Here is a 26203-nt window from a genome sequence, read left to right on the forward strand (position 1 = left end):
ATTTTTCTATAGAGCATTCTGTATCGGGAGTCTATCCAGCAGTTGTTCGTAGCTCTCTCTATTGCCCAAAGTTCTATGGAGTCGAATGCTTTTTCATAATCAACGAAGCCAATGTATAAGTTCAAGTGATATTCATTGGCTTTCTCTATTAGCGTTCTGACTGTAAGAAGATGATTCGCTGTACTGTAACCCTTTCGGAATCCTGCCTGCTCCACCGGTTGATAGCTATCGAGCTTCGACGTTAACTTGTTAGGTGTTACTCTCATAAACAGTTTGTACATTTAGGACAGCAGAGAGATTGGTCTCTAGTTCTTCAGATCTCCCCTGTCTCATTTTCGAAGAGAAGTATTGTCAAACTTTCATTTCAATCATCTGGGACTTCTCCTCTGTGAAGACATTTAATTTAAGACAAATTATAACTACTGGTTATTAAATACTGCTGATCAGACAAAAAACCCCTGAATCCCAAACCAGTAACAAGACACTTTCGTTATCAAATCGCAGGTAAGGATTAATATTATCAAAACACTTCATGCTAATTATCTAACATAAAGAAAAAGTATATACTTATACATCAGGAAAAATACCACAAGAATGGCTTTTATCCACCTTTGTTATTATACCAAAAAAGATAAATGCCAAACAATGTAGTGATTACCGTACAATCAGTCTGATGAGCCATGTACTGAAAATATTCCTGAAAATTATACACTCTAGAGTACACAGAAAACTAGAAATGGACATCAATAATACCCAGTTTGGATTCCGAAATGGATTTGGAACAAGAGAGGCGTTGTTTGCACTGAACGTTATGTCTCAAAGATGTCTTGACATAAATCAAGATGTATTCATGTGTTTCATAGATTACAACAAGACCTTTGATAAAGTGCGGCATGATCACCTAATCAGACTCCTGACAGAAAAGAATTTAGATAAACAAGACATCCGACTAATAGCAAATGTGTACTACAATCAGAAAGCAGTAGTGAGAGTAGAGAATAACACCACTGAAGAAATTGAAATAAAGCGAGGTGTGAGACAAGGGTGTATACTGTCACCAACCCTATTTAATCTCTATTTCGAAGACGTAATGAATAGAACACTCTCTGAGCAATCCGTAGGTATTAAAATAAATGGTGTTAGATTAAACAATCTAAGATTTGCCGACGACACCGTTCTGATCGCAGAAACACTTGAAGAGTTACAGACATTGGTGAATAAGATAGCAGACTGCAGCGAAGAATATGGACTATCTTTGAACATAAAGAAAACTAAATTTATGGTAATATCGAAATCAACACAAAATGTCCAAAATTTATATTTACACAATGAAATTATTGATCGAGTTAGCAAATACAAATATTTAGGCAATTTTATAAATGAAGACAACGATAGCTCAGCAGAAATCAAAATAAGAATAGAAAAAGCCAGATCCATATTCACTAAAATGAAGAGTGTTCTGCGGAAGAGATTTGAGCCTTGAAATGAAACTTCGCCTGATGAGATGTTACGTACTTTCTGTGCTGTTCTACGGAATGGAGTCATGGACGTTGAAAAAGATTGATACCAAAAAATTAGAGGCATTTGAACTGTGGATGTATCGCAGAATCCTGAGAATATCATGGACCGAGAGAGTCACAAATATCGAGGTCTTGAGAAGAATGAAAAAAGAAAAGGAAGTCATATTTACGATCAAACAACAAAAACTGCATACTTGGGACACATTACAAGAGGCGAAAGATATGAACTGCTTCGAATAATTATGCATGGGAAAATAGCAGCAAAAAGGTCCATAGGAAGAAGACGAACTCCTGGCTAAAGAATCTACGGGAATGGTATAGCTGTAGCAGCAACGAATTGTTTCGGTCAGCAGTTTCGAAAATACGTATAGCCCTGATGATCGCCAACCTTCGGAACGAAGATGGCACTCGAAGAAGAAAGAAAAAGTAACAACCATATATAAATCCAGAACTATAAGAAGAGAAAATAATATTAAAAATATTAACTGAATTAACATTCGCTACAAATATATAATTTATGCCAAATTGGGTGTATTAAACAGTTTATTGGGCACACACTTTACATGTTAAACCTCCACGTCTATAAAATACCGTGAATATTAACTGTCTCATAAAGTTCACGAGCTGGCACATTAATTACAGCCTCAAAATATTGTCAAAGCTATTTTTGACACAACCGACATATTTACCTACACTTTTAGCAGTGTAATCGAGACCTACATCATCAAGAGGCTTATGGATCCCTACTCGTTTGGTCCCATTATTATAATTTGTTGCTTGGATGAATATCTGCATCGTCGTCATCATTATCGTAAAGCTCGTTGGTGTTGGGGGAACGAAATTAAGTTACAATTTTCATTATCCATTGGAATTAGGAGGCAGCCTAACATTTTCACCCTTGCTTCAAGAATTTATTGCTTAATATTGAGAGTATTGTGTGGTTTTTTTACTCCGTATCCTATAAACACCAATGAAAGTGAATATATAAACTCGTATTTTTTTATTAACGCAATAATGTGAATATTGGAAACCAGAAGGCTCTAATAAAATTGAAGTTTTGATCATGATTGTATTCAAACAGTAATGAGTATTTTGTCTATGGTATTGCAAGGTTCGAATTAATATACGGAGTCAATCATGAGGAACTGTACATACTCCATACCTCGTATGGATATTGCTGTCGGGAATGTAGAATCCTCATTAAAAAGTGTCTATAGTGTTCCTATAATTTAATATTTTCATCTATACATTCAAAAGGAAATGAAAGGGAGAAAGAAATATAGAAGAGGTGTAACCAAATCAGCTTAGAACAAGAAAGCGTAAGAGAATTATCTTTTTCTTCCTATGCCGTCCCCATTAACGGAGGTTGGCGACCACATTTTGAAAAGCTTCTCTGTCTTTTGCAACGTGGAATAATTCGTCTACAGTCATGTTTGTCCAGTCTCGAATATTTCGCAGCCATGACTTCCTCTTTCTACCTATTCCCTTTTTGCCATCGACTCTACCCTGCATGATGACCTGCAGAAGACTATATTTATTATTTCTCAGTATGTGTCCAAGGTATGCAGTCTTGCGTACTTTTATCGTTCTCAACAATTTTTTGTCTCGACCCATCCTTCTCAGCACTTCCTCATTGGTGACCCTGGCAGTCCATGGAATTCTCAACATTCTCCGGTATATCCAAAGTTCAAAGGCTTCAATCTTCTTAACTATTTGCGCTTTTAGTGTCCATGTTTCTACCCCGTACAATAGTTGCGACCAGACGTAACATTCAACAAACCTCAGTCTCAGCGCAGTATTCAGATTTTTGTCACATAACCATTGCTTGAATTTTAAGAACGCTGCCCTTGCCATTTCTATTCGTACCCGGATCTCTTGGTCTGGATCTAATTCTGTGTTGATGTAAGCTCCCAGATATTTATATTTGGTCACTCTCTCTATTTGCTGTCCACCAAGAGTTAGTTGTTCATTATTTATTGGACTCCTTGATACTATCATAAATTTGGTCTTATCTGTGTTGATGTCAAGTCCCATTTGAATGCATTCACTATTTATTGCATCTAGTAAAGTTTGTAGTTCTTCTATACTCTCAGCCATAATTACCGTGTCATCTGCAATTCTCATGGTGTTTATGATTTCTCCACCAATTCTTATTCCCTCTTTTCTTTCCCATAAGACTTTTCTAAATATGACCTGTGAGTACACGTTGAAAAGCGTCGAAGACAAGACGCATCCTTGCCTAACCCCTCTCGCAATGGGTATATTACGGGTATATAATAGGTATATAAGAGAATGGGTATATAATAGGTATATAATGGGTATATAAGAGAATTATACAGAAATAGATTAAATCAACAAATGGAAAATAAACAATTTAATAATAATGAAGAACATTACACTCATATAAAAAGGTGTCTCCAGGAGGCAGCAACAGAAGCCATTGGATACCAAATCCAGAATCAAAGAAAACTTCCATATTGGTTTGACGAAGAAATAGAACAAGAAATAAAGAAAAAAAGAGACCAATATCAAAAGTTTTCTAATACAAAGAATATGACGGATAAAATAATCTACAAGGAGTCTCAAGCTAAAGTACGAAAAATGATATGTCGGAAGAAAAATGAAGCATGGCAACAAAAGTGTAACATGATAAATTCACATCTAGGAGGACGAAGAAGCACAGAAAGTTGGAGAGTCTTAAAATCTTTACGACAAGATAAGTCAACAATAATAATGGATGTCTGGGACCAATATTTTGAGAAACTCTTAAGGGAAGATAGACTACAATTTAAAGACAGCAACGAAACACAAAATATAAATATTTTAACTTCACCCATACAAATAACAACGAAAGAAGTGGAAGATGTATATAGATCTCTAAAAAATAACAAAGCACCGGGTTCAGGTAACATCCCTGCAGAGTTAATTAAACACAGTACAACCAAACTATATACAAGTTTAGCCAAACTGTTCCAAAACTGCATTATTGGAATGATAACCCCAGAGGAGTGGAAGACATCATTCATATCCACTATACACCAAAAAGGCAGAAGGGATGAATGTAACAATTACAGAGGCATTGCCGTGACAAACTCGATCAGTAGAAGGGATGGTGTCTCCTTGCCTAATATATTTCTCCAAGGGAAATGTATTTGTGTCCATACATTCCGAAGAAGAGTTGTTCTTAATGCACTCAAGCCCTCAATGTTCGTTGTATGTTTAACATCTTTCATTCCCCTTCTTTTTGCATTAGGTTTCTTGTGTCTTCTGTGAGTTTTTCATTTTTCCTTGTTTGCTTGGCTTGGCTTCTCCACGAAATCTAGTTGTGTAGGGTATTTACTTGGTGTGGTATCGTCATTCAAAGTGAAACATTTAAATTATATACATGTCAGTAAAATAATTGAATTTATTTGTGTTAAATGTACCAGTTTTTTCTTTTAATTAATAATTAAGAAGTGTTTTACATGCAATATTGGTTGTTTTGAATGTTGCTGTGATACAATATAGTCTTTGATAGTGGCAATCAGAAATATTTCGCTAACGATAGAAGTTGACGTCATAATGATTAGGAATCATACTCAATTACGATTACTTCTTTGGTAATGATAATGGTTACTTACTATTGAAGTTCTTGTGTTCTTTTTCACTGCATGTCTTACCTGCAAAAAAAAGAGAGATTAAATATTATTTACAACAGTCCTTATATAATTTATTTTAAAATATGACACGCTACATCCAATATGTTTTTTAATAGTTTTTCGGAGTTGAATATATTAGGCGATATTGACTTTATGTTATTAGGCCATATATCTTAGTGCGATGAAACTGGAAGCCCCTAGAATACCAATGCACTGTTTTCATTGGATTTATTTAATTTATTCATAAGGAATACTTGTCAGGGAGTTAGTTATAGACAACCTCAAGAAAAATTGCTGGTAGGAATAGAAATTTCATTCATTTGGGATTTTAACGAATATGTGTACCTACTATAGTAAAAGCCACAGTTAGAATGCAGTGCAGTTAAGATAGGCAATGTATTTCTTACGGGAGAACGGCCGACAACGTTGCCGGTCTGCCCCGAGCGACGCATCAGAACCGGATTTAAGAATCATAGCACTAGAATATACGCGTACGCAACAATTGCCTACGGTTGTATAAAAGACTATCATTATTGTTTCAACTAAAGCATGTGTTTGCGCCGAAAATAATTATTTTAGACTTTTTAATACAACCGGCAACAGTGTGCGTTACTTCAGCGAGCAGAGTGCACGCCAAGCAGACGATATCGAGACATCAACAAGTAATGTACAATTGTAATCAGTTCGGTATAAAACAATAAATTTGTTTTAACAGCATTTTGTTATAGTTTTTAATAAAGCCAGTGTTACAGTCTGCCTAGTTTTTCATTTTGCCTATAATATAAAACGACAATAGACTAAACTAAACAGCATGATTCAATCATCGATGTATAAATAAGAGAGTTACATTGTCGAACTAAACAATTAGATAAAGAAAAATACTTTAAAAAAAGTAAAATATATCAAAAACTCATTCTCAATAGCATATCTATATTTATCAATGTTCAATAACTTCCATTGTAAACACATTCTTTGAGAAATAAAGATCAATATAAAGTCATTAGGAGAAGCGAATCAGTTTTAATCCCCATTGTCCACGCAAAGCAACCATGTCTCTTTGTCGATTTGGGTACTGGCCATTAGACCAAAAACTTGTTGGCAAAAACTATGAAAGCTCAGTTCTATTTCATTTTCGCCATCGGATCAGCTCAGTTCGCTCAGTTCTACATCATAACAAAAACCACATTTCGTAGGCTACTAAATTACATGGGTTTTGAATATGGTAGAAGAGGTCGAGATTCGATAATGATGGAAAGAAAAGATATGGAGACACAAGTACCTCAGACGACAAATAAAAACATTGAGGAAGAAGGATAATGTAAACCTTGTTGATATTGATGAATCTTGAATTAACGTCAGTGCTTCAGTAAAAAAGGAATGTAGGGACACAACGATCAAGAATCCACGAGACGCCTTCGAAAAGGGCTCTCTATTGGACTGAAAGCACGAACCCAAAGAGGTCCTCGGTTTGTTCTTCATGGTGGAAGCGAAACTGGTTTTGTGGCATGAGCCGAATTTACTTTCTTGACCAAGAAGACAACCGCTGATTACTACGACGAATTGGACGGGGATCTATATAAAGAATGGTTTGAGAAGACGTTAATTCCAAACTTGCCGAAAGACCAAGAAAACGTTGTCGTTTTGGATAAGATGTCATACCACTCCCGCAAATTTGATTTCCCAAAAAAATTGTGGAACAAAAGGCAATCAAGGATTGGCTAATCGAAAAGAATATTTTCTTCAAGGAAGATTACCTAAAAAGTGAATTAATGGATACTGCGGCCGCATTTTGAGATAAGTACGACAAGTACAAAATTCAAACAATTGCGGAAAAATATGGCGTTAAGATTTTGCAATTGCAGCCTTACCATTGCAAGCTGAACTCGATTGAGATGGTGTGGACTTAAGTGAAAAGGTATGTGGCTTCAAAAAATGTCGATTTTAAAGAAAAAACGGTAGAACGGTTAATAAAAGAAGATTACCAACTCGTATCTAAAAAGCAGTGGCATAATTATGTGAACCACGTCAAGAAAGTAGAAGAAATATCTTTTACACTCTAGGTTTCCTTTTTCAAAATATTTTCAAAATATGTACACTTTAAGACAACCACAATTCCATGACGGGAAATATATTTTTTAACATTTTTTAACTGCAAAATAATTTAAATTTTAAGCCTCTTCAACCCTTTATACATAAATCAGCTCCCGCTCGGTTGCAGCAAACAGCTCAAGGAAATATTAACGTATTTTGGGGAAAATCAACTAAAAAAATTACCGCGTCAGCTGTTAGGGTATAATAATAACCCATGGCGTATTTTCTGAATTCTTGCGTCCTTAATATTTCATAAATCTCTCGTAGCAACGTGACTGGATACACCAACATGTACGGAAGTTTATAGGACAGGGGTGGACAATCGGGTCAAATGCTGGGGTGGTTACCAAAACGAAAAAAACATATTTTCACTACAAATTTCTGCAAAACTGAATCGCATGTATTTAATATTTTTTACTTATATATTTACAATAGTTGCTCTATTTATTGAAATACACTCTTTGCTATAGGGAGAGTGTATATATTGGCGAAAATAGACATCATAGACAGGTGTTCCTTAACTGAAATTATTTGATATACGGAGACTTACCAAAGACTTAACTTAAACGACATACATTAAGCGTACTTCAGAAAGTTTCATATAAGCTTTGTTGATTTTACTTAAATTAATGTCAATTATCAACTGGGAAACAAGATACCCAATAGACCAGTTCATTGATGACAATAAAGTGACTAGTTTCGAAATTAAATAGGATTGTCAGGTTGTCGTCTTATAAGCAAAAACTGCCTTCAATAAGAGACGAATGCAGTTCAATGGTGTCCTGTACATTTATAATAGTCATTTAAATCATTTTAAGAACCCATGTGTAATATAAAATTATTTAGTCATGACGAGCATTGCAAATAAGTAAAAATATCTTCTAATTTTCTCTTCAAGTTTGGAACAATATTTGGTCACATGCAAACAGATGCTCGTGAATTGTTATTTGGGACATATAAGTGACATTCGGCGTTTTATGCGTCGTTCGACGTTTTTCACGACGTTTTATGTGACATTCGACGTTTTTTACGACGTTTTATGCGTCATTCAACGTTTTTTACGACGTTTTATGCGGCATTTGACATTTTCTACGACGTTTTATGCGTCGTTCGACGTTTTTACGACTTTTTAAGCGACATTCGGCGTTTTTTGTCTCAATGTAGTCGTTACCCCCTCCTCTACTTTTGAAAACGGCCTTACTTCTGCAGGTAAAAGCAATATCGAACTTGCAGGTTCTATTTTTGTCAATGCGACTGTGTTTGCAGACAAATTGTCGTTGAAATCTAGGAAATGTTATAGAATTTTCGATGGATTCTCCATGATTATAGCTTGCTCGACTCTTAAAATGTTTCTGTTGTTTTCGGTAGCGTTTCCTTCTTTATTTGCTGGTGTTAGCCTGTCTGTTACATATGATGGCAAGAAGTCACTTTTCGTGAAGATACCTTCATTTAGAGGACATATCCCTGTTTTACTCAACTCATCCATTATATTGGTTGGCGTAGCAGCTGGAGGCATACTCAATTTTACAATGCCAGAATTATCAAATATGGAAAATACCTTACCTGGATTGTTCACCATCCTGTTATCCATATCTTCTTCTTCTTGCAGTACCGTCTCCTATCGGAGGTTGGCTACCATCACAGCAAACTTTACTTTGTTGGCTGCAGCTCTGAACAACTGTATTGAACTGCACCCATACCACTCCCTTAAATTTCGCAACAAGGAAATCCTTCTACGTCCCACATTTCTCTGTCCCTAGATTTTTCCTTGGATTATGAGTCTAAGCAGAGAGTACTTTTCTCCTCTCATTATGTGGCCCAGATATTCCAGTTTTTTCGTTTGTATGGTTTTTATGACTTCGCATTCCTTCCCCATCTTCAGCAGAACATCTTGATTTGTTACTCTTTCTGTCCATGGTATTTTCCACATTCTCCTGTAACACCACATCTCGAATGCCTCAATGTTTTTGATGTTTATCTTTTTCAGTGTCCAGGCTTCCATGCCGTACAGCAGAACGGAGAAAACCTAGCACCTTAACATTCTGGTTCTTAAGTTTATATTTATGTCCCGGCTGCATAGGAACTTTTTCATTTTGACAAACGATTGTCTCGCTATCTCTATTCGCCTCTTGATCTCTCTTGTCTGGTCATTAGTATCAGTGAAGCAAACCCCTAAATATTTGTAGGACGTAACTCTTTCAACTGGCTGATTATTTATGGTTAAATTCACATTGGTGTATAGCTTCAGTTTTAGACCATACTTTTTGGTATAAGTGTTTATGTTTTCCATCAAATACTGTAAATTTGCTAGGTTATCTGTTACTATTAGCGTGTCATCAGCGTATCGTATATTGTTAATTAACTCTCCGTTAATGTTCATACCAATGTTTTGTTCTAGGAGCGCTTCCTGACATATTGTTTCGCTATATATATTGAATAATAGTGGAGAAAGCACACAACCCTGACGCACACCTTGACGAATCTCAATTTCTTCGGTTAACTCATTATCAACTTTGATTTTTGCTGTTTGTCCCCAGTACAACCTGGATATGATGTTAATGTCGCGATTGTCGATGTTTTTGCTTCTTAGGATTTCATATAGCTTTTGGTGTCTGACTTTATCGAAGGCCTTCTCAAAATCTATGAAACCTACGTAGAGGTCTTGGTTTACATCCAAACATCTTTGCATTAACACACTCAGACCAAACAAAGCTTCCCGTGTTCCCAGTCCACCTCTGAATCCAAACTGTGTGGCGCTTATGTCCTCTTCTAATTTATTAAATATTTTTTTGTGAATTACCATATCTGAAGTGTAGTATTTTTGTAGGGTTCCGTAAATACTCTGATCTAGAGGCTGCAATTCATGCGAGCAGTGTGGAGGAAAAGATAAAACTGTTATTCCATTTTCCATATAAATATCTAATGCTTTGACAGAAAGGTGAGATTCAAGGTTGTCGATCGACAAAAGTATACGGCGCTCCTTAGAACATCTTGTGTAAAACAGAAAATTATTGACAAAATTCACAAAATGTTGTTCTTTCATTCATTCTAATGGATTTGCATCTCATAGGTTTCCGACAGAAGCATCTGTAACAAAGTGGTTCCTGTCGTTTACTTTCGGGAAAATGAAGAACCTAGGAATTATACCAACTTGCTGAAACTGCAACCGTGAGGGTTACAAGGGTTCCTCTTTCTGAGGAAGTGAGTTTGCCTATTTGCTTGAAGCCACGTCGTGCCACTATTCTATCCGGCTTCTAAACATTTGTGATACTCAGCTCGTCAACGTTCCAAATATACGAAGCTTGCAAATTCACACGATTTCAAAATATTAACGATTAAGGCTTCAGATAGATTTACATTTGGAGAAACATAGCAATTGCTAATAGTTTCCAAATGCTACCAAACTTATTGATTATTATTTTTCTATTTGTAGAAACATATTACAATAAAATATGTCCGCCTTTAATCAAAAACCGACGTGTCGCTGGGTTTTTCAAAAATATTGTTGAATTCCTGATAATGCCTCTGTTTCGTTTTCGTCCGATCACTCTGTAGTCTGTAAATAAACTTGTTACCTCTAAAACATCAGTGAATCGTTCCACTCCGTCCCTGTGTAGCACACTCAAACGAGAGCAGTAGTAAAAAGCCTGCTCCCCTTTTTGCAATAATTGTCATCTAAATATTTACGCCTCCGTTGGCATTCTAGACGAGCAGGAGGTAATAAAATTGCGTTCAAATATTGTCTGCTTTTATGCAAAGTTCTTAAGTAGACCTGAACATTTGTGTTTGCTGTGATGAAAATGCAGAAAGGGATCGGCAAACACTCGTCCGACTAGTTTGCATTTAACAATTCCGTAGTTTTCAATGACGCCACTGCTCCGTGACAAAAAGAAGGAACCAAATAAAAGATATAAGAAAACAAAGGAAAAATATTGAACAAAGACGGCTAAAACTCGTAAAAGGGTGACCTTATTGAATTAAAAGCAAAATAACATCAGTCAGATCAGGACTAATAACAACAACTGATCAAATATTTATATTAATGTTAATATAAAACAATAATTAAACAAAATTAAGATTACTCATCGTATTTATTGATTTTATACAGGTCTATTACCTCGATAGAAGAGTATATGGTGCAATGAGGTCATTACAAATTATACGACTAGTTAGAATGGCATTAACCACGACAGTTAACCAAAAGTAATTATAATAATTGGGTTTATCACTTTAAATTATTGTCAATAAACATAATTTTACTCCAGACCAAAATATTCAATTATGATAATAGCTTTGAAGCGGCAACACCGCAGAAAAACCTCTCCATTTCCCAGGGCATTGTAACAAGGAATGTGGTATTGAATGAGAATGGACTGTTGGTGTACCAATCTAGCAAACTATGAAATGTATATTGATGCACTAAGGTAACAAAAAGAAACAAGAAATAGAAATTCTGAATGGAGCAGAGTAAAGTAGGAGCTCTCCAAACTAGGAGGGAAAGTTGTCACCCCCATTTTGGCTGGGGGAACATCTTAAGAATTTAATGGGACAAAAGAAGAGGTGTGAATAAAATGCAATGAAATAAAGGCTGGCAAAAGTATGGCCTTGGCGATGCAAATAAAAAATGTATCACTAACTTCCGCTGCCTTAACCGCTATTAGAATACTTTTAATATAATTATGAATTAAGAAATGTCTGCATAATGAACTCTTTTCGTAACCAAATTAAACATCACTTAATTATTTTTAAAATCCTTTGTGTTTCAGCCTCAATTGCTCTCACACGCTTCATAAACCACAGCGTGAGTTATTCGATTTTGCATTCCCTTAGGAACTCTTCCCTGCCATCCCAAAAACCGACAAACCGCTGAAAATCGATCAGTTCCCCGACTACTGCGAATAATTATTTCGTACAACAATAAATAGTTAACGGCTAGTGTTTGTTGGTCGAATTGGGAGCTTTCCAAATACAGAAGGATGCATTATTTAAGAGATATCGGACAATTGTATGAGATAATTAGTGTTAACGATTATATCGAACGGATTATAAAATGTGGTCGCTATATATTGTTAAACTTTTAGAGGCTTTGACATTCATAAATGTTTAACGAGTTTACCGTGAATATTATACAATGAATTTGTTGTGCGTTAATTATCATAAAACTTTATTATCCTAATGGCCATAAATCAATAAACGGGGCAGTAGTAAAAACAAAATTATTAGTAATACATAAGCTCTTCTAATAATTAATCAATATTTACAGTCATCTTAAAACATATATCTATATCTTCCTGTACAACATCTGTTTTTAAATATATTCATTATATATTTTTTATAATATTTATATCCATAAATAATAATCTGACATCAAAAGAAAAATAAATACAGAAAGAAATAGTTAAAATAGCAAAGGAAGAAAAAAGTAAGGGAAAACAGACAAAAATAGGCTATAAGAAGTTGTTCCTGAATGGGAAAGAATAAATATGGATGAAGAAAAACAACAACTAAAAGAAAATACCAAAATAAAGTTGACAAAAAATTAGTAGAAGAAAAACAACCGGGGAGATATGATACCAAACTGGCAAGGCAAAGGAATACGAGCATGGAAAACAGAAAAATAAACACAAAAGAAAGGCAACAATCCAAGGACACAATAAAAATTGGAATGTGAGAGGTACTTATGAGCAGGGAACTTTAAGAAACTTAGACCAAATCATAGAAACATATATAATAGATATCCTTGTCCTGCAAGAAACGAAACAACTGGGACATGAAATAATAAAAATAGGAAAGAGCACACTGTTCAAGATTGGGGAGAGCAAGAAATATTTTGGAGAGGGATTTATGGTGTTGGAGAAAGTAAACAAAGCAGTTGTAGATTTTCAACCAATATCACACAGAATATGTTACTTGACAGTAAAAGAAAACTATAGGAAGATGAGTATCATTAATGTACATGCGCCCACTGAAGATAAAGATTTAGAAACCAAAACTGAGTTCTACAAAAAGCTAAGCACCCTAATAGGGAGTATACAAAAATACGATATAAAGTTAATCATTGGTGACATGAATGCGAAAGCCGGAAAGGAGGAAATATGTAGAAGAATAACAGGGGGACGACATTTACATAAGGAATTAAATGAAAACGGGAAAAAGTTAATAGAATTTGCTACAGAGAACAAAATGAAGATAGCTAGCACAATGTTTGACCACAAAGATTCATAAGGTAACATGGACTTTTTCCGATGGAAAAATAAAAAATCAGATAGATCACGTCCTAATTGAAAGCAAACATGATAAGGCAATAATCGATTGCAGGAGTTACAGAGGGGCAGATACCAACAGTGACCATACACTAATAATAGCAAAACTAAAACAAGAACTACCAATAATTCCAAAATCTGTTAGAGATAGATTAAATTACGAATTAGAGCGCCTTCAAGAGAAGAAGGTTGTAAACAGACTAAAGGAAGAAACAAATAAAAAACTAGAGAATCCAGTCAAACGGAATATAGAAGAAAAGTGGCAGACCATACAGACATCCATGTCGGAAGCAGCGGAAAAGTGTATAGGAAGAGAGCATATAAAAAGACGGCAAGACTGGCTCGATGAAGAATGTAGGAATGCTTTGGCAAGAAGAAACAGAGCAAAACTATAAAGAGATAAAAAAAATACACAAAATGTGATCGAAAACTATGTGTCAAGAAGAAGGAAAGTGAAAAGAATTTGCAGAAAAAAGAAAAAGATAACAGCTAAAACAGCAATTGAAAAACATAGAAGAAGACTACATAAACAAAGAAGTAAAGAATTTCTACAAAGAATAATCCACAGTATTGCAGAAACAATGAAGGCTTACTTCTAGGTGAAACAACAGAAAAATTAAAGAGATCGAAGAATTATCTCAAATATCTATTAAATACAGACCAACAAGAGGAACTTGAGGAACCAACTTTAAATAAAGTCAAAGAAATAATAAGAGAGAAAAATAACAAAAGTGCAGGAGGAAAAGGTATCCCAGCTGAGATTTTTAAGGAAGGTAGCGAAAGATTGAAGGAAAGGATATTTCACTTGACACTAATAATTTGGCAAAAGGTAGAAATGCCGAAACAATGGAATAGTGCTCTTATTTGTCCTATCTATAAAAAAGGAGACAAAACGGAGTGCGAAAACTATAGAGGTATAGCACTATTAGAAGTAGTCTATAAAATACTTGCAAAAATTATTAGGAAAAGATTAATAAAATATGATAACAAAGTAATTGGAGAATACCAGCGAGGTTTTAGACCAGGAAGAACATATAATGCTCGAATAAGTATGTTAAAGTTAATACAAAATAAAAGCTACGAACAAAACTTAGGATTACATATGCTATTTATCGATTTTAAACAAGCATATAATGCCCTAAATCGAACTATGCTATATGAGGCATGAGAACATTAGAAATACTAGAAAAGCTTATAAGGCTAGTGAGAATAACGCTTAGAAATACGATAAATAGGGTAACAATAGAAGGAAGCTTTTAAGACAGTTCACAGTGAATAGAGGTTTAAAACAATGGGATCCGCTATCAACGATTTTATTTAACCTAGTATTAGAAAAAATCGTAAGAAGATCAAATATAAGCACAAACAGGACTATTTTCAATAGCAGGGAACAGTGCATAGCGTACGCGGATGATGTGAAGATACTAGCGAGAACAAAACAACGTTTAGAAAAAGCTTTCCGGAAATTTTAAGAAGAACCAAAAAAATTCGAATTAACAATAAACCAAACAAAAACGCAATATATGGAAAAAATAGGAGACATACCAAATAATAACAAATATATCAAAATGATAGGAGCAGAGACTATCTAGTTTTGAAAAAGTGTAAGAATTTCAATACTTAGGAGTAACCATAATGAACACGGGAAAAGAAAAAAATTGATAGACAAAAGATTAATGAAGGGAAGCAGAGCGATAGGGTCATAAATTTATTACTGAAAGCAAAAAATGTCTCAAGAAGAGCTAAACTGTGAGTCTACGAGACAGTAATCAGACCCACAGTGATGTATGCTAGTAAAACGTGGATTATGAACCAGCAGGAAGAGAAGAAAGTAGAGATCTGAGAAATAAAGGTGCTCAGAAAAATCTTCAGAGGAATAAAGACGGCAGAGAATATTTGGAGAAGATAAACAAATAAAGAAATAATGAGGATGTATGGAAAACCAGCAATTAGGGCAAAAATACGAGCCCAAACAGCTAGATGACTTGGTCACATTAAACGAATGCAAGAGAATCGAAATGTTAAAACAATACTAAAGGAGGAATAAATGGGGAAACAAAGAAAAGGGCGTCCAAAGAAGAAATGGTTGGAAACAGTAAAGCAAGACTTGTCAGAAATAGGCGTGAGAAATTGGAGAGAAAAAGCGCGGGACCGAAAAAATTGGAGGGAAATAACAAAGCTTTTTAGAAGCCAGGGGCCTATAAGATATGTAGCGGCTGTTATATATATGTTATATATATATATATATATATATATATATATATATATATATATATATATATATATATATATATATATATATATATATTGTGATGATGTTTTATTTGTGAATAGTTTAATGAGCAATGAGTGTTTTTTTAATAATATATATATATATATATATATATATATATATATATATATATATATATATATATATAGGGTTTTTATTGCGGTTCTCAAAGAATTAGTTTGTAAGCACTTTTTAAAATTATCTTTATTATATCTATTATGAAACACACATATATATCTAATATAAACAATGTAAAATTTAAAACAAACTATCTTTAAATTAAAATTCTTATGACACTAAATAAATTATATTAACAAAATTTGGTACCTTTTCTGTCACTGAATGACTAAATAAAACTGTTTTCCACAATAAAGATTTAATCACCACTCAATGTCTTCGTTGTCAGCCTCGGTTATCTTTCTTTTGTAATTTGCCTTGCCAAATACACCACAATGTTTTAATTATCAGCTTCCACCATTTTAGAATATTTTTTTTCTTAATAGTATTTATAAATCAGTAAAATATTGTTCTTTCTACTTTTCTATTTATTCTTTTTTCTAATAATCTTTTTTTTCTTCCAATCTCCAATCACCATATATTAACTCCAATCCAATATACATTAACTCCAATAAATATATCTCCAATCACAATATACAATATATATATTAACATAATTTTCAATCTTCAATAATATTCTCTTTATTCTGTTTCTTAATCTTCATTGAACTTACTATATTGAACATCTGGACCTTCTGACTGACTATCTTGAAAATCTGACTGACTGACTGACTTTCTGTCCTTACTATCTTAAAATTACTGAACAACTGACCTCACTATATTAAAAATATGACCGACTGACCATTTTGAATCCAAATCACATCATATTTATATCATTTTTTCTATTCACGAATGTTCTTGACAAAATATTTGTTCGAATGTTTTCTATTTCATAGACATAACCATGTTCGCGAAGGTTCTACCGCAAACAAAGGTTAAATTCTGTCTATTGACGTCTTGTTTCTATATTTCTAGAAAGTTCCTTCCCATTCCATATAGAAGATTACTATTCTAACTAAAATTCTATCTGGAATTTTATGGAAATTTAGGCTTTTCAGATCAGAATACAAATTTATATATAAATTACACATTTTAAATTATTAAATGACACTATTTTAAATCCATAGCCAAATATACTTTAGTGTATACTTGGTTGTCTACAAAGATGGTGCACACAAATATATTTACAATATCATAATTATGAAAATAAACAAATACATTGCAACTTAAACACTTTTTAAACTTATTATAATGTTAATTCCTTAAGAATGCCCTCACATAAATATTTTTTATAACTAATATTATCTAGTATATAACTTATAAATTATTTTTTAAACACTATCTTTGTTTCTCCTATATTTAATATCATCTCAATATATATTCTTTATATGATTCTTAGACTTTCTCGACTTACTATCACACGTCCGAAAATCCACCAAAATCGAAAAACGTCCCCTTTGTATCAACACAAGGGATTACAGCATCTGATTACCATAAACTTTTAATAATTTTAATAATTCAATTTAATAATGTTAAAGTTCACTTTTAATATTTTTAATAATCAAAAGAGCTCCAGATATTATGTACCTGGATGTGACACTAAAGTGTACTTTGCTTCAAGGCGAACATCACTTAAGGTTTAGTTAAGTTGTCATTATAAAATTGGGCTTTCATTTTGATTCTATACACTTCTCATTTTAAAATAATTTCATATAAATATAATCTCGGACTTTCACAATTATCAGTTCAAAAATTGTATTAAAGTGTTGGCACCCAAAGAGTTATTAGTAAAAAATTGTAAGTTTAACTTTTATATTTATAATTTAGAAGAGATTTTTAAATCAAGACATATTAAATATGGTTTTTTAAGAAATAATAGTCACAGTAAACAATTGGAATAGTCCATTTACGTGACAGGGGTGACCGTTATACAACATGTAAACTTTTTTCTAATTTTATTAACATAAATAAAAATAATAAATAAATAATAACATTACTTTATTTAATATTAAACATGTTATTAACATTTTAAAAATACAGAAAATATAGCTTTCCGCTAGTCTACACTACCGCCTACTGTACCACTTTTTTTTTCAAAACGTATTATTTTCCATTAAAAAAAATATTCCCAACAGCTAATATTTCGTCGATTTAATGAGAATTTCGCTTCATACATAACGTTATTTTCTATAATAACAATGGGGCGTATTGTGTTCTATAAAACAATTTGTTCATAGTTTGTTATGCTTTATGTACACAAAAATGTTTTAACACATACAAGCTGAGAGCTAGTTAGTGAGTTTCGATTAAAATTCACATTTAAAGAGTAAACAAATGTTCAATATGTAAAAAAGCAATTTATATTTGCACTGGATTTTAAAAGAGATAGTGTATGTGCAACCAATTCCACCGGTAAAGCAGTAAATTCTTTTGAAATTTGAAAGTAATCTGTACATATTGGGAACAAAAATCGAGCGAAACGTGAAACAAACAAAAAATTTAAATTGATATTGTAGGCTCTCTAAAAATCAGTTACAATAGGAAACATTTTTTGCGGAAAAAGATTATCCCAGCTCCCGACAAATTACAGAAAAAGCGGCTGAAGAAACATAAGATCGAAAAAAAAAATCATTCTTTACATTGACATCTAGAAATCTTTTTAAAATGTTTTTAAACAATGGCTATTCAAAACATATTATATTAAAAAACTCATCTATAACACTAACTTCTTTGATAGAGCTTTAATAATAAATAATCCACAACCAGTTACATACAAAAAAATAACTTACACACTAAATTTAACAGATCAAATTGTCCTACATTTCAAAATATTTCCGAACATCAAATTAATTAAATACAATCCACTTCTAAATTCAAGGTTATTCTCAAAAATAAAATCTAAAACTCCAAATTCATTAGCTTTTTTTATAACACCTGTACGGTGTTTGTATATTGCTATCTGGTCACAATTGAGGAATTATCAGTTATTTTCTGAGCTAACTTCTTCTTCTTAAAGTTATATCTCCTATCGGAGGTTGGATATCATAACGGCTATGGTCACTTTGTTGGCTGCTGCTCTGAAAAGTTGTAGTGAACTACAGTTAAACCATTCTCTAAGGTTCTTCAGCCAGGAGATGCGTCTTCTTCCTATGCTTCTTCTTCCTTGGATCCTTCCTATAAAAATCTTTTATAATTATCAAATTGCTTTTCCTTGAAATGGTACACTTTAACAAAACTACTGAATTTATCAATCATAAGACTGACACCAACCATTTAAGTAATATTTACTGCAATATTCTAAGTAACATGGGACACGATTGATTTTAACCTTTAAAAAATAAACACAGTTATTGTACCTACAATTTTATTCCACCTATGAATATTAGTCTTACAATAACTGAACACGTACCATCAATTACATTTTATAGATCAATTTAACATGCTTCTGATCCTTTCCCATCCCTCTAATATTATACGGCAAAATACCTAGGTATAACGTTAGATGCCCAACTACGCTGGAAAGTTAATGGTAAGAAAAAAAGAAAAGAACTTGGCATAATACACAAAAAATGTATTAGATGCTTGGAAGAAAACCCTTTCTATCTATATACAACAAGCTTTGTTTACTTTATAAACAAATACCTATTTGCAGTTATGGTAGCCACCTATGGGGGTATGCCAAGAAAAGGAATAAAGAAATAATCCAGAAATTTTAGAATAAAGTATTGAAAAACATTGTGAATGCTCCTTGGTACGTGAGGAACAGCGAGCTGCATAAGGACCTGGGTATTAAAACTGTGGCTACCATTATTAAGAAGACGGCTGAAAATCATGAAAAACGACTCCATAACCATGTAAATGTTGAAGCAATCCAGTCCACTGACAATACAGGGCTAACTAGAAGACTGAATAGGATAAATCCCTTAGTGCGTTATTTATCAAATAGATTAAGAGAACACCACAGGGTAAACACTTGATTTCAAGCAACTTTGCTTTTCTGCTGATCTGCTCCAAAAATCAATTTCCAGAACAAGGATCGTTTGTTCCGTTCTCTTAGTAAGTTGTCAGGTTTTGCATCCATAAAGTACAACGCTTTTAACAAGCTGTTATATGGCTGTATCTTTTTGTGTTTAGAGATCGTTTTTGACCAGAGTAGTGAGTTTAATGAGCCTATTCTTTTTTCCCCTTTAAATTTACATTATAAATTACATATTATCTTTTAATTTATGTCCATCGTTTTGAGCTTCTGCTATGCACATGTATTTGGTTTTTGCTGAGATAACATTTAGTCCTTCTCTCGTATTGCTGTATTAATCGCTTTGCCATGAATTGCAGATCTTCCTGGTCATGTGCGATCAAACACATAAACAACAATACAAATAAATTTAATGTACTCTTTAAATTCTTTTTATTATGCAATCTGTAGCAAAGATCTTAGATTTGAGAGTTTGTCTCCACTTGCCAATTACTATTAAAAATCACCATAGGGCATCCGAAAACAAAAGTAATTCTACACCTTCGAAACACCGTAAAATCCGATCGCTTTATAAATTATCTCAAATAAATATTCAATAAGGTCATCCGGTGTCGTGACCGTACTCCCGAGGGAAACTTTCCCTTCGTTTTTCAAGAAAAACAACCCATCGATTATTCGTGTCAAACTAATAAATTACAGTTGTGTAAAAGTTTCAAGTAATTATTGGAAATTAACAGTTCACCGAACTGTATAAACACATAATGAAAACGGGAAAGAATGGGAATGGCATCAATTAGACACTCGAGTTAAAGGGATAGGCAAAAAATAAATGAGAATCAGCACAGATTGATTAAGTCCATTAAATTATTGATACAGTAAATATAAATTAGGTGTAGAATATGCACCAGTGGTAAAGGCATGTCCAGAATTTAAATGTCTGATTACGAGGGATCTACATTGACCAATAAAATTGAGATCAAGAAAGGGGTACGACAGGGCTGTATCTTGTCTCCTATTATCTTTAATATATACTCAGAAGAAGTATTTAAGACAGCGCTGGAGGAAAGCACAGAAGGCATAAAGATAAATGGAGAAATAATTAATAACATAAGGTATGCTGATGACACTGTGATTCTAGCAAGTAGCATGGAGGAACTGAGTTGTCTAATGAGTAAGATACAAAAAACAAGTGCACAATACGGACTCGGACTAAATATCACAAAAACCAAATGGATGTTAGTAAGCAAAATCCAACAATCACCAAAGCAACTGATATTAGACAATGAAAGAATTGAACACGTGGATTCGTACATCTACCTGGGAACAACAGTTAACTCAAATTGGGATCAAGGGAAGGAAATACGTATAAGAGTAGAAAAGGCAAGAGCATCGTTCACTAGCATGAAGAAAATTTTCACCTCTAAAAGCCTCACCCTACCTCTCAAAATTCGACTTCTGAAATGTTATGTATTCCCGGTTTTGTTATATGGAATGGAGGCGTGGACAATGACCGCAACATTGATGAAAAAAGTAGAGGCCTTCGAAATGTGGGCTTACCGACGTATATTACGTATATCCTGGACTGAGCACGTGACCAACGAAGAGGTACTACGCCGGATAGGTAAAGAGAGAGGTAGGAATAAGTATAAAGAAAAGAAAGTTGGAATACTTGGGTCACGTTATGAGACATAATAAATATAGAGTACTACAGCTGATCGTTCAAGGAAAAATAGACAGCAGAAGGGGTTCAGGGAGGAGAAGACACTCGTGGCTCCAAAACTTGCGGCAATGGTTCGGATTGTCATCTGCTGAACTATTCAGATCTGCCGTGAACAAAGTCAGAATAGCCATGTTGATTGCCAACGTTCGGAACGGACAAGGCACATGAAGAAGAAGAAGATTACGAGGGCAGCGACTTAAAAGCTTAGCAACCCATAACATGAAACAAAACATAAAAAGAGAAATGGAAAATGGATATACAAAGCCATAGTTGTATAGTGGCCATTACGACCTACGAATTAGAGGCGTGAGTGATAACAGGTGAGGACATTTCAGGAGTTTGGAAGAGTAAGGGCGAACTCGCAAAATGGACGTGTCAAAAACAGTCTCATCTTTCTCACAAACCTTTAAAGAATGCTTGTGTATACTATAAAAGCATGTTTCGCCCTTCATGTTTCTAAAATTCTGTAAGAAATAATATACCAATCCATTCAAGTAAGTAACTGAACTAAATAATCGTCTAGAAGAGCAAGGGCGAACCCACAAGTTTTCGTTGCGTTTTCGTTCAAGGTTCGCCCCTTCTCCTGTGTAACCGTATCAACGCGCCGGTGTTTCTGTAGTTGGTGAGAGATAGTCTCAGATATATGCATTGTTCTTGAGTATTTGGGTACCATAGTGTGCTTGTTGTAGTGTTAATTACTCGTATTTCAAGAAAAACCTACGTTACATTAGCCTTAATGTTAAATTCACGCCGAGAAAACGACAAGGTGGACAACAAAAGAAAACGATTCAATGGCTTGTTTTTTTTTATAGCCCTTTTTCTATCCGAATTGTCGGATAAAGGCCTCTCCCATTTCTCGCCATTCATCCCTGTTGTGTGCTAGGCGTTTCCACATTGGTCCTGCGACTCTTTTGATATCGTCGCTCCAGCGCATTTGAGGTCTTCCTCTTGGTCTCTTCGCATCGTACGGTCGCCAGTTTCCGACTTCTTTGTTCCATCTACCATCTTCGAGACGTTCGTTGTGTCCAGCCCATTTCCATTTTAATTTAGCTGCTTGTTTCGCGGCGTCCTTTATTGTTGTTTTGTTCCGGATTGCTTCGTTCGTTTGCCGATCTATTAGTGAGATACCAAGCATCTGTCGTTCCATGGCTCGCTGAGTTTTTCGAATCTTGTCCATGTTCTTTTTTTTTTTAGTGAATGTCCAGGTTTGAGCTCCGTAAGTGAGAACGGGAAGGATGCAAGAATCGAACACTTTGGTTCGAAGGTTTTGGGGTATCTTTTTGTCTTTCAGTATGTATGAGAGTTTTCCAAATGCGGCCCATCCCATTCTTACTCGTCTGCTTATTTCGGTAGTTTGGTTTTCTTTGTTTACCTTGATATTCTGACCCAGATATATGTATTCTTCTACATGTTCCACTTTTGTTCCTTGGATGGTTATCGTCGGTTGATCATCTTTATTCGACATTAGCTTAGTTTTACTCAGATTCATTTTCAGTCCTTTTTTTATGGATTCAGTATGAAGCTCATCGATCATCGTCTTCAGTTCTTTCCAGCTGTCGGCTATTAGTACTACGTTATCTGCATATCTTAGATGGTTTAAATACTTTCCGTTTATCGATAGTCCCTTCGTTTCCCAATTTAGTGATTTAAAGATGTCTTCAAGTGCGGCAGTAAATAGTTTTGGAGATATGGTGTCTCCCTGTCTTACTCCTCGGTTGATTTTTACTGGCCTCGTTTTCATTCCGTTATCCATCGTGACTACCATTTCAGCGTGTTAATATATATTATGTATTAATATCCTATATCTAGAATCTATTCTGCTGTTGACCAGTGCTTCCTCAATAGCTCATAATTCTATGCTGTCAAAAGCTTTCTCGTAGTCTATAAATGCTAAACAGATTGGTAAATTGTATTCGTTAACTTTTTCTATTAGGACCTTTAGTGTGTGAAGATGGTCACATGTACTGAACCCTTTTCTAAATCCGGCTTGTTAACGTGTGTAAAACAAAACGAAACTGTGGTGAAGAGTACGTTTCAAGAAATACAAAGAAAACTGTATCTGCGCGCACAATCGGACTGCCATGTAAGTGTCGTAAAATGTGTTTTAAAAAGTTGGGGATGAACAATATCAATATGATTTTCAATAACTTTTGGCAAATCGGCAACTACGATAATCAAAACCAATACCTTTCAAAAGCGGTAAGTTGGAATGATTGTAAAAAGTCTCTAATTACTGACAGAGCTAGTAGGAAGCTTCGGATCATAGAATATAATGTTTCAATAAATGGAGAAAGAAAATGTGTTTGTCGTCAGGCTTTTATTAGCATCCATGGCATAAGCGAAAAAAGAGTTCGCGTTGTTTTAGACAAGCAGAACACCACAGGAACTGTGCTGGGTGATACCAGAGGGAAGCTAAGTCCAGGAAATAAAATGATTGGATATAGAAAGCAGTTGGTCAGAGATCACATTGTTTCAGTTGTTACCGTTTCCAGTCACTATAGCAGAGCCAACAGTCCTTTTCGAAAATATATGCCACAGGGTTCGTCAGTTACTGGAGTATATGGAGCTTATATGGAATGGCTAAGAAACACATCATGAAGAACAGTCTGTGATATAGTCCTACTATCGAAATATGTACTAAACGGAATGTTTATTTAGCAAAGCAGAAAGCTGCTCAGAAAATGATGAAAAGCTACCAAAGCAACCAGGATGAAAATACTGAAGTTGTATGTATTGATTTACAACAAGCATTATCCATGCCTAAACTTACCTGGAATACAATACTACAAAAGAAGAATGTGGACTTACAACTTAGGAATCCACAACTTTAAAACAGAAGCAGCCATAATGTATGTACGGGATGAAACCATCGCTAAACGCGGATCGTGCGAAATAGCCAGTTTTCTTAGTCACTACTTGGAGAACTTTGTTAATAGGCATGTGAGAAAATTTATAATTTTTAGTGATAACTATGCCGGGCAAAATAAAAACATACACGTTGTTTTGTCTAACCTTCGCCACATTCATGCAAATCGCTTTGTCTGGTATAGCATAGTCTGGTAATTATTTGTCTATAATTGCCATATCTGCCGGTGCGTTTGGATTTGGTTTTAGTCTCCTTACAAGTTTCTCTGATGACGGGTAGACCCAGAAACACGTGTAAGAGAATGGTAAGAGACTCGAATACCCCCGTTCTCCTCTATTTTGTCAATATTTTAAGTCATTTATTTCAGCCTTGTACTATAATTAAAATCTTAAATAACTGATACAATTATCGCGTGAATGCTATGACTAGAGAGGTTAAAAGTAACCTAAAAGTTTTCTATCGAGCAAGAAGTAAACATTGAGCTTTATATTTCCAGGGTTAGCAAACTACAAAATCTTACAGTGTATTAATCGCAGATATTTAGGCTACATTTTAAAAATATGTGTTTCACGTTTTGACACCAAAGATATATATTTACTGTAAGGTAATTTGCTAAATGTAATTCTAATATTTTTTTATTGTACACATCAGTTCTTATACACAATTTGACTCTTAAATGTAAACTAATTTAAGTATATACCTTATACTTGAAGAGTTTATGCATTTATCAATTCACAAAAGACGTCCACATCAGAAGTATGAATATAGATCAACACTCACCGAACCACAAATCTAAGTTAATCCCGCAATTTTAAACTTTCACAGTATGTAAATCACTTACATATGGTTCAGAACTTTGTATTTGACACATATGGTTGACTCTCAAAGTTGATTTACGGCCCTACTACAAACAATGAAGTATTACTGCATATTCTCGATATGAATAATGTTTAGATCTCTGCACATTCTTGTAACTTTAAGCTGATATATGTATATATAAATATTTATTGGACTTTTCGAAGAAAACTTTATTATAAATTCTTACGTGAAATTCTTGTGTAAGGGAGGAAGTAAAAAGTAGAAGACGAGAATATTGTAAAAAAAATAGTCATTGGCCATCACCTAGTTCGCTGGTTAATAGAATATGTAGTACATTTTTGATCTAGTGCATCCACACCGCGTTTTGTTTGATTATAAAAGCAAATGATCTCGGATTTCCAGATTCTATGTCTTCACATTCGGTATGGTGCATTGATGATATTAACACAACTGCTTTCCCTTTTTTTTAACGTAGGAAATTATAGTGTAGTCATTTGTAAATCCATAAATGGAAGATCCTTCAGCTCTGCTCCGACTTGGAAGGAACTACATAGGTATTTCCTTTCTGTTTCGCTTAAGCGTACCAAAATAGGTCATTCCTCTTTTTTTTAATGTATCCTTGACTTCTATGGATGAAAACCAAATTTCTGCTGCGACATTTTGGTGTGAATGAGCAATTGAATGACACAGTCTCAACAGCGCTTGTGTTGGTTTTATGAAACATCTTTCCCCATTTGTTAGATAAAAACCATCACTATCCTTACCACAGTAAATATAGCCATTACAGAAATAATGGGTAATTGCGTCTTTTAGGGCCATAATCCTCAGTCTATATTTCCGAGGATTATTAGGTATGTATATGCGGAACCTACATCTACCTCGAAATTCTATCAGCATTTCTAATAAATGCTGATCTAATAAATAAATCTAATAAATAAAACACTATTAGCGTCGTGGTACCACACCGACCCCAAATTAACT

At 34.2% G+C, this 26203-nt stretch overlaps 1 protein-coding gene and 1 long non-coding RNA gene across 2 annotated transcripts in view; both read right to left on the reverse strand.

Moving 5' to 3' along the window:
- Positions 1 to 26203, reverse strand: part of LOC140439091 (uncharacterized) — a 347460-nt gene that overhangs the window by 190823 nt on the left and 130434 nt on the right. The window lies entirely within an intron of this gene.
- Positions 1 to 26203, reverse strand: part of LOC140438104 (uncharacterized) — a 108905-nt gene that overhangs the window by 61943 nt on the left and 20759 nt on the right. Inside the window, exon 4 of the long non-coding RNA XR_011950437.1 lies at positions 5141 to 5179. This is a non-coding gene — a long non-coding RNA (uncharacterized lncRNA). The remainder of the gene's footprint in view (positions 1 to 5140; positions 5180 to 26203) is intronic.

The sequence above is a fragment of the Diabrotica undecimpunctata genome, chromosome 4, assembly GCF_040954645.1.
Source record: "Diabrotica undecimpunctata isolate CICGRU chromosome 4, icDiaUnde3, whole genome shotgun sequence".
NCBI classification, from domain to species: domain Eukaryota; kingdom Metazoa; phylum Arthropoda; class Insecta; order Coleoptera; family Chrysomelidae; genus Diabrotica; species Diabrotica undecimpunctata.